This window comes from Danio rerio, chromosome 7 (genome assembly GCF_049306965.1).
Source record: "Danio rerio strain Tuebingen ecotype United States chromosome 7, GRCz12tu, whole genome shotgun sequence".
In the NCBI taxonomy this organism is placed as follows: Eukaryota; Metazoa; Chordata; class Actinopteri; order Cypriniformes; family Danionidae; genus Danio; species Danio rerio.
In genome coordinates, this window is record NC_133182.1 from 36,277,501 (window position 1) to 36,295,000 (window position 17,500).

At 38.1% G+C, this 17,500-nt stretch overlaps 1 protein-coding gene across 3 annotated transcripts in view; it reads right to left on the reverse strand.

Moving 5' to 3' along the window:
- Window positions 1–17,500, reverse strand: part of fto (FTO alpha-ketoglutarate dependent dioxygenase) — a 231,806-nt gene that overhangs the window by 58,773 nt on the left and 155,533 nt on the right. The gene's annotated exons all lie outside the window — the stretch shown is intronic.

Below are 17,500 nucleotides of genomic sequence, written 5' to 3' on the forward strand. Positions count from 1 at the left end.
TTGGCTCAAGTACTCAATAGGACATAAGAGAGCAAATATCCTTCAAAAGGTCATCTTATTACATCAAACTTTCTTATGAAAGGCCAAAAATCAATCTGGATTGGAACCAAATATAAATATAGCTATCAAGGGTAATGTCCTAATTTATTTAATAATTTTTGAAAATAAAAATAAAAATAAAATAAAATATTGCTTTATATTATTGACATTCGCCCCAACCCTCTCCATTTTTTCACTCCTTTCTCAGATGGAATGGTGGGCCAAAGTAAAGGTTGCAATGGGCCAACTTTGGCCCGCGGGCCCTACTTTGGGCATTTCTGCACCAAGGGATAAACATTTATTTCAACTACATTTAAAACCTTTAAAAAAAATTAGTGTATGTTGCACTGGATGTGCTGGTTTGGGCTGTATTATTGGCTGCAGCTTCTGCTGATACACTCACAAAGTAGCTTAGTTGACTGGTTTGGCTGAGTAATAATACACACAAGTAATAATAATTTTAATGTCATGTAGATTGTATTGTTTCTATAATAACAGTTTTTTTTATAATTGGCAGCAAAATGATGAATTGAATTGTTCTCAACAATGTATTGGAGAAAATAGTACATCTTCAAAAATGTAAAAAAGGAATCAAGTGAAAAATAAACAATAATAATAATAATAATAATAATACTCATAAATTATTGTTTTTATTATTATTATTGTTATTATTATTATTATTATTTTTTTTTATTATTAGTAGTAGTAGGAGTAGTAGTAGTAGTAGTAATATTGGTAGTAGTAGTCTTTTGTGTACGTATCCATGTATGTTATTACATAGTTTTTTTGTATAATCAATCAAACCTAAAATATACATAAGGGGAGATTTATTCAAAAAATAAAATATACAAATATACCAAACCTTTATGAATATCTTTTGATTATGATGATGAAAAGCCTTTATTTGTCACATACACTTTTACATGTAGCGAAATTGGACCTCTCTGACCATACACAAACATCATACATTTCAGGGGAGGACAGATCAGCCGAAAGGTAGCTTTTAGAAAGAGGAAATAAGATACATTAGGGAAGAGGGAGGCAAAAAAAAGCCCCTCTCAGGCTATCATTGAAGTAGGGCAGTGTGAGATCAGGGGGAATAAAAAAACATCAACAAGTACATATACACATAGACATAGCATCGTAACAGGGGATGTGGAAATATGTCAATGTACAGTGCTCAGCATAATTGAGTACACCCCATTTTGAAAATGATTATTTTAATCAATTTTTCAGTGAATATAGATGATGTATTTTGGTGCATTTAAACAAAACAGATTTATTAAACAGATATATTTATTAAAATAATATTTTAGTCACCAAATATATTTAGAAATTGAAATACAATTAAATTCAAGCAAAAAATTACAACCTATAACATTTCAACAATTTTTTTTGCTTCTCTTGATTTTTTCCTCTTTTGAAATTTGTTATTTAATATTTGTCTGTACTAGTTTTGGTGTACTAGTTTTTAGACCGTTATTGTAAGTTATTTTGTTAGATAAGCTCCAGATTTGGCTTCAGTACTGACTAATCTAATGTGTATGCACATATATAATATTGTATAGCTTCCTATTCATTAAAAATATGAATTTAAAAGATAGATTTGTGATGGGGTGTGCTTATACTGTATATGCTGAGTACATCAAGCTTGTTTGGATGGTGAATAAAGGATGACAGAATTTTCATTTTTTGGTGAACTAAAAATTGTGTTGGTGAAAAAAAAAATCCCTAAAAGAAGCCTCAGGATATATTAAAAGATAACTTGATAGTGATCAAATTATTCTAATTACAGGCCATGTGTGGGTGAACTTTTCCTTCACCCAAATTTAGAGGGACATCGGTCAGTAAAGTTAAACAAACAACACGTCTCGTCTCCTCTAATTGTGTCTCTTTTATCTGCACTTCTCTTCTTTTCAAAGAGATAGTAAGTTGCATTTGTTGACATTTCACTAAACTTTGTTTCAGAGTGAACCTGTAATTATATCCCGTGTATCTCCACCTTAAACATTGTTTAACAGCAAAAATATGTCAATATGTCACAAATGCCAAAATGAAGTAGCTATTCAGTGCAGCGCTGTAAATTACCCAGAGGAATGTAGGGCAGGGCTGCAAATAAAGAGAAAACAAGATTGTATAATTGTCATGATGACCCTCTTAGCCCGAGGCCTGCGCTTGTGCTCCATCCCAGTAAATCACGTGGTGGATCTGTAATGGCAGCAAATCTTCACCTGAGAACACACGCAACAAAAGAGCCAAACCCAAATCTGGCCTAACAACTCGCCCGCACTCAAAGACATCTGGGAAATTTAATAACACAAACCTTCATTCAGCCATTCATTCATTCCATTGAGATCATCATGCAGTACAATGGGTCATTCACTGTTTTGGTCTTCCTCTAAAGTTTAGATCACAATGACAGTATATTTATCACTGGTTGTCGCTATAGGTGATTCTGCCGCTATAGATGATCAATGGTTGGGGGAAAATCTGACAACAAATGATCTATGATATCTATTTTTTAATACAAATGCTCAGTGGTCTAGATGCAAAACATTAAGTAACAAGTGTTTATCAAACAATCAAAAAAGCAAACAGACAGCAAATAAAAGACCAATATTATATTTCTTCTGTATTCTTTGCAAACAAATAAAAAAAAAAACTACAACAAAAATCACCGCACTTATCATGTTAATAAAATCTTGATCAATTTAGCAGTCAATCAAGTCAATTGAGACAATAAAACAATGGAATACAGTATAAAAACATTTATCTAGACCAGGGGTGCTCAAAGCTTTTGCTATAAAGGGCCAAAAACCAAACTTTTTTAAGGGCTATGGGATGAATATATACCAAACTGTATTACATTAAATTTGCCAAGAGGAATTTACTAATTTATTCAGTAATATAAAAAATAGAAAACATTGCTTTAAAGCATATTTAATATCTAATGCAGTATCATTGTCAACATTTCATAATAAACTTATTACTGTAAAAACAGACACATTCCATTCATAACACAATGGAGTTCAATGCTGAATATACTAGTCAAGCTGCACCTGCCTTTACCTTGATATGCTTGTAGATTTCAGATCTACTGTATGTTAAGTGACAGTATTTACATTTTTAAAGTCTGATTCATTTACATTTAATTGAATTTTTTTTTTGTAGCTCAGCAATAAAACTAATAAACAAAAGATTACCTTTAATTAAAAAAAATCTAATTGATGATTTCTGTGAAATGTATTTGTCCAGGCCACAAACATTCTTCCTCTCTTTTCAAATGGGATGGCAGGCCATATCAAAAGTTACCATGTTCCCTACTTTGGGCATCTCTGATCTACAGATTGGCTTAAGATCATATTAACAATGTTTTCAAACAAGTGGTTTGTATTTTTTTTAATCAACTCTGACATAAACTACAACAAATTTTGTTATTCTGACAGACTGATATGATACTGGTTTATGGCACAACAGTACTATTACTTGCCCAAAAATGTAGTGCAAGTAGAGTAAAAGTATCTGTTGTAAATATTACTCATTTAGAAATATAGGTAAAGTAATATGAGTAGTATGAGTTAAAAATAGATCTTTCAAGAGTACTCAAGAGTAGTGAGTAGCGAGTATTATGCTGTAAAAAGCTGATGCATTTACATGTAGTTTGTGGATGTGTGTAAATGTTACATTCTGTAGTGCATTTAGTTATTGCCCAGCAGGCACACAATGTCAAAAAAATGTTAATATTAGGTTAGATTTAGGTTGTGTCAGATGAGCAAAATTCAATGTCTAGCCAGCATCTTAGGACAACCTTATTTTGATGTCCAATAACGACGTCAAATGACGTTGATATTTGGTTGATTTTAGGTTGTATTAAAAAGTGACCAAAATACAACATCAAGCAAATATCTTAAACCAACGTCATATTGACGTCAAATACTGACATTAATTTGTCAGATATGGCGACTAAAATCCAATGTCTGATAGATGTCATATTGTTAACATTCACACAACATCAAGCTGTAACATTATTAGAAGTTGACAATTAATTGATTTTAGGTTGGACATTGGACATTGACGTCGGCCTAATGTTGCATTCTGACGTCAAATAGATTTTCACTTCCAAACAACAAGCAACGTCCCCATGACAATGAGCTACAACGTCATTCTGACATCATGTTGATGTCTCGTGCCTGCTGGCTGTTTAAGGCCATTTCGGTCATCACACAGTAATTATTTGTCATCTTGTCATCAGTGACATGCATCTAAACAGTCTCTAGGTTAATGCGTATAAAGATTTTGGACATCTATTTGGACACTTTTAATGCTTCCAAACAGTTTGCTTCAATTATAAATCTCTCATGTCTTGAGTTAGTTCATTATGATGCCATTTACCTTCTATGTAAGATTTGATTGGACAAGAATCACAGGACTGATTTTTCTAATCCCCATAGACAAGAAAAATAAAGTAGTGTCTGCAGGTTGAAGATAAACAGTGGAGTAAAAGTACTGATACTGCAGTAAAAATGTTCTCAAGCGAAAGTAAAAGTACACATTTTTAAAACAGTAAATTATTATTCCTGAAAAAAACTACTCAGTTACAGTACCTTGAGTATTTGTAAAATCCTACTTTACATATTATATACTCATATGTGGCATATAAAATGTAAACATTTTATAAAATAATAGAAAAAACTATATATAAAAAAAATTTTGTTTGTGGATATTGCATCACCAACCAATTTTGCTATTGCTAGTCATCATCTCTCACAAAAAAAATTTATTCATGTGTAACATTTTACCACTGTAAGGAGGAAAACCTCTCGAAATAGTCACCATACATACTGATTTTTCATGATAAATGAGTTCTCTTAAAGGGTGCAAACATTATAGAGCTCCAGACACTGTAACTTACTTGACAAAGCAGCGCCCAAATGCCAGAACGTTGTAAAAAGTAAATAAACGAGAGAGAGAGAGAAAGAGAGAGAGAGAGAGAGAGAAAGAGAGAGAGGACAGACAGCAAGGCAAGAGAAGAGGAAGTGAAATGAAGACAATGGCAGTTTGCTGTATGAGGGGATTAGGTGTGATGTGACAGGGGGATCAGTGTTTCACCGCGAGACAGAGACAAAGACGCCATGCCTCTGACACTTCTTTGCTTTAATCGCCGAAGGAAGAAATTACCGATAGCAAGTGTGTATGTGTGTGTGAGCACATGTATAGAGGGAAAGATTTCAAAAAGGCAAAAAAAAAAAAAATGAACCAGTCTCTCAGTGAGAGCGAGAGAGAGAGTCTGTGTATCACACCATCATAAAAGGCAACTGCCTGCTTCTCACTCGCTCAAGCATCCTCAACACTTCCACCTGCAACTCCAGGAGATCAGTCTTCAAACGATGCGCTCATCTCAGCAGCTGTCACAGCGCATAAAACCCCCTAGCTTTATATCCTTCCAGAGTCTGCATGTAAACACGCGCTGGGGTTGCTTGCGCGCAACAACGTTTGTGAATTTTGACCTGCTTTTGATGTGAACGCAGATGGCTCGGAGGCAAAGAGACTCGGGCTTGCTCTCCACAGGCTACTAAATCAACTATTTAACTCGTGAAATCTGAATACAACCTCCTACACCACAACTCCAGTGAGAAAGCATGCTGGTGTTGAGCATATTAGCGTAGCATCGCGGGACAACTAGCGCTAATCGTTTTCAGGTAATCAAATGAGCCTTTGCCGCAGAGATGCTTGAGTCAGGTGCTGAGAGTAGACTCCGAACAGGTCTGAGAAATGGGAAACTATGGAGGATCAATGGAAAGCTGTGAACTCCTGTCAGCGCTGATATGACGAGAAAGTGTTAATTAGCTTAACAGGACCCCTCCTGTTTGACTGCTAACAGGCTAATGTAGCATAATCGCGCACAAGCCCTAGTGGAGTTAACCTTGACCCGACTCCTATTTTCTCGGCCAGAGCTAATCAATTCAACAATGCAGCTGGGGTGGAGAGGGTCACATCTCTCGTCCCAAACAAACGTGCACAAATACTGAACCCTAATGGAGCCGCTTTTGGCCCAAATCAATAGAGGACGCAATTGAACCAGCCGCTGATCATCTGGGTCTAAAAAAAGACCACAAAATGACAGGGTACGGATGCCAAATCTTAGTCTCAGATTAATGCATATATTTTGGAACACGATTCAAGCTGATTTCCGTCGGACAAAAGTTTAAATGAAAATGTTATAATTACAACAAATATGTACAGTATACATCAATGAAAACAATTCAAAGATCACTTGAAAGTTCACAGTAGCATGGTTTATTTTATAAACTTAAGATAAAATGTCTTCAAACTTCAAATGAATAAATGAAATTTATTGACAGACTTTTGAAAATTATTCATCTATCTCAAAAGACTTTGGGCTCAAATCTAAACAGTATTGGAAACGTGTATGAGGTAAGAGTCATAAGAGAGCTATGTCCGTTTTAGCAGATGAGAACTATCCACTTTATTCTGTTTTGCCTCTTGCCATCAGGCAGAAGGTGTACTTATTCTAGACAGGCAAGGTCCAAAAGATATTTGCATTAATTTGTTCCAACTGCAGTTGGTTTACTTAACAAGCTTTAAGTTGTATGTTTTTTGTTTGTTTTTTAACTTGATTATCATTAATTTTATTGTTTATTGTTACTCCTATGTTGTTCAAGTGTGACCTGTTGCTGTTAACTGTCATCTATTGCTGTAAACCCGATTGCCCTTCAGGGACAATAAAAACACTTCAATTCCAGTTCCAGCTATAATTGTTATTCATTCATTAATTAGTTTGCTGTGTCCACTACTGTTAAGATTTGTGCCCAAAATCTTTTGAGATGGATTAACAATTTGTGAAAGTTTATCAATAAATTTTCTTTTTTTGAAGTTTAAAGACATTTTTCAGAAGTTAATAGAATAGAACATGCTACTAAGAACTTTCAAGTGATCTTTATATTGTTTTCATTGATGTATACTGTACATACTTGTCATTATGAAAATTTCTTTGAAATATTTGGCTGACAAAAGTTTTAGTAACATCTTCAATTGTGTACCAAAATATGTGGATTGATCTAAGGCTAGGATTTGTCATTCGCACCCTGTCATTTTGTGGTCTTTTTTTTTGGACCCAGATGATCAGCCGCTGGTGTATGAGGTGAGAGCCATAAAGAGGGCCATGTCCATCATAGCAAATGAGAACCATCCACTTTATTTTAAGTTTTGCCTCCTACCATCAAGCAGAAGGTAAACTTATGGGCAAGGTCCAACAAATATTTAAATTCATATGTTTCATGTGTAATTGGGTTACTTACTGAACCAAGCTTTAATTTGTATGTTTTTGTTTTTTTGTTTTTTTACTTGATTATAAATTATTTTATTGTTTACTGTTACTTCTATGTTGTTCAAGTGAGACGTGTTGCTGTTAGCTGTTGGCTATTGCTGTAAACCCAACTGCCCTTCAGGGACAATAAAAACATTTCAATTCAATTTCCAATTCTTATTGTTATTCATTCATTAATTAATTTGTTATGATGGAAAATCAGGGTTATTCCATTAAAATCTGATCAGAACCTCTGCGATATTAAAAAAAAAAAAACCAATATTTACCTCACAACATTTGGTAACTTTTTGATTTAGTGGCTAATTTGTTTGTACAATTTAGTACAATTTGCTTATCCATCAATGAGCGTTGGGGTTTAGGGGTTTAACTAGTGTGAATTAGCCATTAAACTGACAAAACCTAAAGGTCACACTTTATTTTGATGGCCCACACACACACACACACACACACACACACACACACACACACACACACACACACACAGATGCATAAAACATCATTTATTCATAATAATTTTACATTTGCTTAGTTTCAAGCACCCACCATGAATTCCCTCACAAAACCCATTTCAAAGACAGAACCAATTCCTATAAACGCACCTATTTTGGGGGAGGACCTTTTAGTGAACACTTTCTAAAATAACATTTGTTCTTGTGTCAAAAGAACCGTTATCCCTACTATAAAGAAGCTTTTGTGCAAAGGAAAGGCTAAAGGTTCTTTATAAAACCACAGATGCCAATAATTATTGTTTGGCGTGTAGAAAAAAATGAGCTGCATTAACATCTGTTTGTTTGTTGTCCTCATTAAGAGATTTAAATGCACTCTATCATTCAAGCCCAAATGTGTCCCTTTTTTCACTTTAGACTGCAAGGAGGAGGAAGCAAGAGCAGAGACCGTTAAAAAGATCCAGCCAATCAATCGGGTGGGCTAATTCCCCCTCACCTCCAGTGGACCCGCTCTGATGGCAATACTCCGTTTAGATTAATTCTGCTTAATACTAATTGGTCCTTGAGCCGTGAGGACTCCAGGGATTGGCTCCCTTCGGTCCACTCTCGGAGGGCTCAGCCACCATTGGAGGGCTGCTGATGAGTCGAGCGTTTTATCAACGCAAACACTCTGCCAAACGTCCCCGAGGGCAGGAGCACACCCAGTAATTAACTCTCACACAATCCATAATTGCCATGTTTACATTTACTCTGTCTGAAACAGAGAGCCGGCGAAGACGGAGGGAGGGCGAGAAGAAAAGAAAAATCAAAGAGGAAGAGGAAAATACTCGCACATTAAAAGGTGCAAAATTCACATTAAAATCTCTCTTTCTGCAAGTGTCTCTCTCCCTCTCGCTGTCTCTCTTTAATAAGCTCAGCGGGCTGGTTGGCGGCATTCTGCCCATCATTTATTTATTTTTTAGAGATAGCCCTATTAATTTCCCCCACGCTTTCAAACGCTGCGGCGCGCAGCGGTGTGGACAGATCCCGCGTCCCCAGGGTGCTCCTCGAGGAAAGACATAAATGACCCAAATAAAGAGGGCTTTTGAAGGCTGCCGAGAGGCGCCGGCACCATTAAAACTAAATGAAGTGTTTATTAGCCATGCCGACAGCACTCTCAGCTCCAACAGATCAAGAGCCGTTACAGTTAATGTGCTCCCCCTGCAATACGCACCCGTTTGTTTAGTTCTGCCAGTGGGCCTGAAAAACCAAAGCAGAGTTTTTTTTTCTTTCCTCTCAGCTTCTTCTTTTTACTCTCTTCTTTATGCAGACGCGCACTCCCTCGCTTTCATACGCACACATCTGATTCATCTCATCTTTATTCCTGTGAATTCACACAAGTACACAGTCTAACACCGTGACACAGTCTGACAGCAACACAAAACCGAGAAGCCTGAACTCCGAGCGGTTCAAACGCCCGATTGTGCACTTAACGTTAAGCGCTTTCCCCTCCCCTTCTTCTCGTTTTCATTCTCTCTCTCTAATTATAGTTTGCATTTCAGAGGCTTTGGACACCATGCCAGGAAACCTTTAGAAACAACTTGGAATCCGGCTGCTGCCTATTTGATGCTTTTTTATTAGCTTTGGCAAGCCAATAAAAAATAAAATAAAACTGGATAAAATATGACAGAAATTGACCATTTATCTTCCGTATTCCTTTCAAATAATGCTGAAGTTATTGTGTTGGTGACACACAACAGACTTCTGGCTCCTGCTGATACCTGTGACGTCTCCTCTGCGCTCAGAATAGAATGCGAGAATCATTTGCAGTGCATTATTGCTTGACAAAATTAATGTGCACTTAAGATTTTTAATGCAATAGCTACTTTAATATTTTTCCCCCCTTAATAACAGTATGCTAGAGTGAGAGTAATGGTCTTCATTTGGAGGGGAATTAAAAGAGAGTGCACACGCAATGAAAGTTGTGAAAACTGTAATATGCAACTTCAAAACAGTGAGGGTGTGTTTTTTTTTCCTCAAACACACACACACGCACACAAGCATCTCTAATTATTTTTCATAACCTGCAGCATTGTGCTGTAATATTGTTCAGATGCTGTTCTAACCTGTCTATCTCTGATGACACACACACACTATCTCCATTCCTAACCCTAATCACAATCTGTGAGACTTATTGCCTTAAATGAAGTTTTACTGTAAATCGCAGGCTTTATGTGCGAAGACTGATGTTAGGCGCAGAACACTTTTGAAGTCTGAGGCTGTAATTACAGCCCAGTACAATTATCCCAGTGCGTTAATAGCCCGAGATAACACGTCTCAATAAGCAAAGAACAGAATTAATCAGTAGGAAGCACAATCACACAGAGGTCCAAATGGCTCACTGACAAAACATTGATAAACATACATCATACAAAATTACTTGCATCAAAACCATAGATAGTGTAATAAGCCATACAAGCTTGTGCATTACATAAATTTCTGCATTTCATGCCAATAAATCTTCAGGATTCTGTAAATATTTTGTGTTCAGATTATAGACATCGACTGATTTTAACTGATTTGAGTCTTACTCAAGAGGCAGCCATGGTATTGAGGGTGAAAGAGAGTGCTGGTTATTTACGCCCTGCTATGCTATGACTCAAACCTATGACCTTTGAACCACAAGTCTAATGCCACAGTCACACTAGAGTGTGGGCATGCGAAACTGTGTCATGCGACTCTGCGAAAAGGCACGATTAAAAAAGATGACTAAACATAAAAAGCAAGCAATTGCTCCATATTTTACATTTCTGTCTAGAAAAGTCATGTTTAATCTAGTATTGGTCTCACGCAATCATGGGATGCGATTTCACAAAGCTTTAAAATGCAACAAGATGCAAAACTTCTGTCGGATTTGCATCAGTATTAATGGAAGTCTATGGGGTGAAAAGTGCAGTGTGACCACGGTTAACTCTCTAATTCCTCATTAAGACTGATTTATACTTCTGCGCCAAGTGATCAGCATGACCAATGGCGCCTGCCTTGTGCGTAATCATGAATTTATACTTCTGCAGGATGTTTGTGTTGCAACAACACTTCCGAACCGCTAGCTGGCAGTAGGCTTTTATGTTGCTCTGTGTCGAGTTTCTTTGTGGGTATTCCATTTTTCATCCAAACAACGAACGCTACAAGTAGTTCAAACTCACTCATTCAGAAATAGAAACCGGTGGACGTGCATCAACTTTAATCATAAGGTAAACACAAAACTAAAGTTTCCATCTGGAGCTCCTTCACGGGCCTCGACACTCGCTCCATCAGGTTTGCGGCTCTCAGCACCGCCCATGCTTGTCACCGGTACTAAGTCGACCAATTACAGAGCTTGCGCTATGCGTCGACGCGACGTGTAGTTAAATTTTTTGAGAGGTGCGCATAAACGTTGGTGTCAGTCATGGTGAGTGGTATGCGACCGTGTGAAGGATGCGCTAAAGTATACGTGTACGCTTGATGCAAAAGTATAAATCAGTCTTTAGACTTCGGTTGCCCCCATATACAGTACACTTGTTACAATGCACAAGGATAGGACATTATTTCACCCTTATTTGATTAATAATTTTTTGTTATTTAATGTTAACATACAATAATATAGACACTTGAATTTAATTTGCAAGAACAATTGACCTGAAAATTAAAAAAATGATAGATACATTAACAATGTGTGGTATGAATTGTGCAGCTGCACGTACATCACACATAAGAAAATGCTTAAAAATGCTTTAAACACAACTTATCCAATCAGAACTTGCATACATTTAACATACAAACACAGTTTTACTGAACTGAAAACACATTGAATACAACTTATCCAATCAGAACTTGCACACCTTTAATATAACTCACAATCAGACATTCAAATCTTTAAACAGACAATTACAACATTTAATTGACTTTGAACCCATCACTATGAGACCTTAGTTAGTGAGCAACTTGAAATTTTATGCCTAATTAAAATAAAAGAAAGAAAGAAATAAAGAAAGATCTGTCAATCAATTAACCAATCAATCAATCAGACTACTTGGTTCAATGTGAGAAAAATAGCTTCTTTAAAAACGGTTGTTTACAAACATAGAACCCGGTTGTTTAGACTCTCACTCAATTAAAAAAAAAAATCATTATAGTAACACCTTGCTGAGTTTGACTTAGAATAACAGCAACATGAAGCGAAATAAATGCCAGCCTTGTATTTACTGTCTGTTCCTCACAGAAGCAATCCCCACCGGTTGGGCCCTCCATCAATGCCAGCTTGTACCTTCAGAGCTCAACGCAGTCAGCATGATTTATTCAGCTTATTAGAGTTCATTATGACTTAGACAAACACGGCAGCGGCTCACACACAAGCAGCCAGCAGAGAGGTGGGACCTGCACCTACTGCAACCGTACATCAAGCTCCAGTCCGGGCCGATCCCACGAGTTCCACATTGTTTCTAATCTAATTCTACATACGGATCCATTTTCAGGCCCAGTCAAAAGCCCCCGTGATGAAACACCTCCTCTTTCTGCTGAAAACTAACTCGCATTAGCATATAAAACACTGGCTTGAGGTGAAGGCATATATTAATGCCTTTCTTTTCGTGTGTGTGTTGGAAAATGAGTTTACATAATTGCAGGATAATTTTGCCTTAAGTGAGGATGCGAAGAAGCGCCGGGGTAAGCCGAGAAATCCCTGAGCTGTAGCTGGTAGCCATCCTAAGTTCTGCTCTCCGGAGATAATGCAGCCCAGCCAAAATGAGAACACTGATCCAACAGTGCCAAAAACAGCTGTTACTATTCATGATCTTCCCAAACGTCTGTTCTACAACTTCAAACTACTCCGAGCCGCTTCTCTCCAAGCACACAAGGCTTCCTTCGGAGAGTTCACTAGTGCAACGGCGGAACAGATTCGCACACGCCACGTTCCCAATAAAGCTCGCCACAGTTTTATGGCAAAAATTGGCCCGTTTTCATGTGCGCTTGTTCATTCATCAGAATGGCATGTTATTCTTTTGACTGTAAATCATGCAGACTTGCGGAATAAAGCGTAATTTAGAATCACCTGCAGGCCTTTCAGCCGTTCCACTCATTACAAAAGACCTCTCTCATAAGAACTCCTCAAACACTATCGCAACTTAGATCATCAAACATGACAAATGGAGAGAGAGAGGGAGAAGAACAGCGAGAGATGGGGCTTAAACACACCTCTCTCATCTCTTAATAACAGTCTGAGGCGGCCCGGAGGAACACGTGCTGTGAGTCCAAATACCGCATCGGTGGAGTAAATTAGTCTACGCTAATGTCGATGCTCAGCTACATCAAACGCTCGTCAGGTTAGTCATTAACCAAGACAGCAGCTCTGGGCCGCGGCATGTCGGAGCAGGAGGCGCGATTATCCAGTCCTGATCCGACACGGCCCGTAATGGTGGGAACCGAGGTACTACATCTGTATATGACAGTCACCCGGGGCTGGAAGATTTTTCACAGGTGAGATGCGCTCGCTGACACCGATGCAGTAACTCACCTGCCCGTTGCACAAGTGCTCCACCCTTTACCTGTCCCCTCCAGCTTTCTGTGTGCACCTGTGCGTGGGTATGTGAACATACGTGTGTGAAAATTCAGGAAGAGCAGCTCCGCTTTTCGTTAGCCTGACGACACCTGCTGGCAACCTAGGTGAATTCACACAAGGTATCTAGATGTAAGATGTATAAATGAATGCTTCTGATTCATGGATGTGCGTGTATGTGGAGCCATTCACACTAGCCATGTTTCTGTAGTCTAAGTGTGATTGGATGCCTTTCATAGTGCTGGTCCTGTTTCACACTTGATTCCAACAAACCATAGTGGATTTGCATCGCATCATAAATGGGGTCCTAATGGTTAGAGAGTTGGACTTGTAATTCAAAGGTTGCAAGTTTCAGCACTCTCTCCTGTGGTGAATCCCTTGAGCAAGATACCAAACCTCCAACTGCTTCACAGGCAATGTTCAAGGCATGTGTATGTATGTGAGTCACTGTGGATGAAAGTGTCAGCAAAATATTTATTGTAAATGTTCACGGCACTTGATAAAAAAACATGGGTGAATGTGTTGTGTAGGAATGCCCCTTTGACATCAAACTTTGCCAACAAGATTTCGGTAGGCAAATAGTTGGTCCAAAATGACACATTAAAGAGCCCCTATTGTGGGTGTTTGAAAATGACCTTACATGCAGTGTGTAACAGCACTAAGTGACTGAAAATATCCAGCTGAGGTTTACATCCTGAAGTGCACCATGTTCAAAACTATCGATTCTTTAGCGAAATAGTTGACTCAGAGTCGAATAAATGAATCTTGTTGGGGTCAGATCTTTTGCTTGAATGTGACAACATCGGTTCAGTACATCCCTAAATATGCAGTGCCAGTTCCGGATAAAACGTGAACGCGCCTTTCCCCTCAGATACTTGCAGAGCAAGGGGGATCACAGGACTGATCATGATGCAAAGGTAACAATCACTAAAAGATGGAGATTCATTTGCGGGGATCTGTTAATTCAGGGTAAAAGTTTTTGATACAATAACCTATGCTGCAAGGCAGGATTCGTCAGCTGTTTGTTATTAAAAGAAGGAGCAGAAGATATGATTATGTATGGGACTTTGTCAGACTTTGACAGCGACTTTGTCAGTAACTGTTATAGTTCATATGAACCAGTTTCTTCTTCCTCCGGATCAGAACATGTAAGTGCAATTAACATTGTTGCCTCGTTTTCTGTAGTTTGCAAAATATGTGTTTAATCGTGTGTTGTAAGTTGTTATCGCCCCATCTTACTTGTAATCAGTTATCGATTATAGATCACTGCTTGTACTGTATCTCTAAGGTTAAATCTGTATGGGGCTGTTCACATATTGCGTTCAAAACCTTGCTTCTTCCTTTACCAATTTAAATGTGTTTCTGAGCTTGCAATCCTCTGCCGTTTGTCTTTTTTATGGCTACCATCAGCTGTTCTTACACATCAAGAACAGCGATCAATTTTAAAAATAGTTCAACTTTTGCCACTGTGTGGAGTAATGCGTAAATGCGCATACTGAATGCGTGTCATTGTTATTACTTGGGGTTGGCATTAAGAGTAGAGTAATATGCTGGTGTTTAAAGGCATTGTTTTATTGCATTTCTGCATTGGGCTCTCACATACTCTGCGAGTACTTCATAGCCATGGTGAGTGTTTCTCTCTGTCTTGCGTTGAACCCAGTCGACCAATCACAACAGACATGGCCATCAGACCAATCACAGCAGATTAGCCACACACAATGGAGAGGTTTGGGAACAAATGAATCGCTGATAATATAAATAAATGCACATTATAAGACAACGAAAGTGTTTTTGAAATTGCATGCATATCAATCTGTTGTTGGAGACCCCCATAACCAAAATATGACCTTTTATAATGCAAAATATGGGCTCTTTAAACATCAGTGAGGTATATAAACACATACAAAGATCACAAATACAAGATTTGAGATCTTGTCGACATATTGCATGCTAATATAAATCAGACTCTTTTGAGGAGGATCCATTAATTTGTTGCTTTGATTGCACAATTGCATCGCATACTCAATCTCACACATATCAAAGATAAACCATCCAACTGTGATTCCCTTCTTATGTTTTGCTGAACTAATCTGCATCACACCTGCATGTATCTTTAATTCTTGGACACATTTGCATCCGAGAATGGGTTGTTATAACATTCATGAACTGAACCACAGTTGCGGTGCAACCAAACTCAGACCGCCTACTACAGGTGATTCCAGATTTGGTAGCAAATCCGGATGACAGCCTTCACAATACCAGATTTCACACAAACTGTGCCCTGATTTGGAAGCAGCCTGCAACTGCCTTAAAATTCTGCATATGCTATGTCAAACCCTGCATTAGCAATTTGACGTGTGTGTTCGAATGCTGCTGTTCATCAGAAATTCTGCTTTGCTGTTTTTTTCCCCCACAACAAGCCATGTCAAGCCATACAGTAATAAGCAATAATGCGTAGATAACGAATGCTATTAGACAGCTCCGTGGTGGGTACGTGTGCACATGCTCACAGTTTTTGGTAAGACAGGGCCAGAGGGGGGGTGTGGGGACAGCTTTCAAGTTCAAACAGTTCAAGGTGAATGTTTCAAACCCAATTCACCGCCCCAGTAATCAGGCAGGCAGAAAAAAAAGAATATATAAACCATTAAACAAACACTCGCTCCAGGGAGAGAAGAAACACCTGCTTTTGACTACAAAAAGGAGAGATATCGAGGCAGAGAGGAGAGGAATTATCTGAGGCGTAAGACAGGTATCAGGAGTTAATGACACTGAGCAGTTACTCTGAGGACTGACAGAAAGTGTGAGAGGGCACATAAAACATGACTGCATGAAAACTTATGGACAGCTTGGTTCCTTATGGTCAGTCAGATTTATAAGGATAGTTGACCCAAAAAGGAAAATGCTGTCATTATTTACTTACCCTTTTCTCAATTGAACATTTTTTTTCTTTTTCTGTGAAACACAAGAGAAGATGCCATTGTATTTTTAACAAGAATTTTAATTGGACCCCAGTGATCTTCACTGCACGGACAGAGCAGTTGAAAAGGCAACTGGTGACTGTTTATGACTGTTTAGTTTGTTTGTTGGGTTGTTTTTTAGGAGTGATGACTGACTTAATGACTGAATTACTGGATTAATAAATGAATGAAGGTCTGAATGAAAGAGTAAACGAGTGAATTAATGAATGAACAAAGGCCTGAATGAAAGAGTAAATGACTTAATTAACAGTATATTGAATGAATGTCTGAACGAAAGAGTGAGTGACTGAATTAACAGAATAATGAATGAAGGTCTGGATAAATGTGTAAATGAGGGAATTAACTGATTAATGAATGAATGAATGCCTGAATGAAAGAGTAAAGGGACTGAAAGGGTGGATAATATTTTAGTAAAAAAAAAACATTTGTAAAATAGCAAAATCCTAAAATTAAAAATGAAATAATTATCTGTTTGTTACAGTGCGAGATGGTGACTCAGTGGTTAGCACTGTCACCTCACAGCAAGAAGGTCACTGGTTCAAGTCTCGGCTGGGCCAGTTAGCATTTCTGTGTGGAGTTTGCATGTTCTCCCTGTATTGGCGTGGGTTTCCTCTGGGTGTTTCGGTTTCCCCCACAGTCCAAAGACATGCGCTATAGGTGAATTGAATAAACTAAACTGGCCGTAGTGTATATGTGCATATGATGTGTGGGTGTTTCCCAGTACTGGGTTGCAGCTGAAAAGGCATCCGCTGCATAAAACATATGCTAGATAAGTTGGCGGTTCATTCCGCTGTGGTGACCCTTGATGAATAAAGGGACTAATGCCGAGATCAGACTGCATGATTTTCAAAGTAGTCGTTTCACAGATGTTTTTACACTGCATGACTATCTGGGCTAGTGTTTTGTCGCTGCTTTGATTACACTGCAAGATGGATCAACGACAGGGGCTTTCACACTGCATGACTTTATAGGAATAGGAAGAATCACTTTGTTCAAACTATGTCTCCCAACCAAAAACACGTAGTATATCTTTTGTTGTTAACTACATAAAAGAAGCCTTTAATGGGGTAGAAAATGTACACACTTGCTCACCTGGGATTTGAAGGGAATTAGCAAT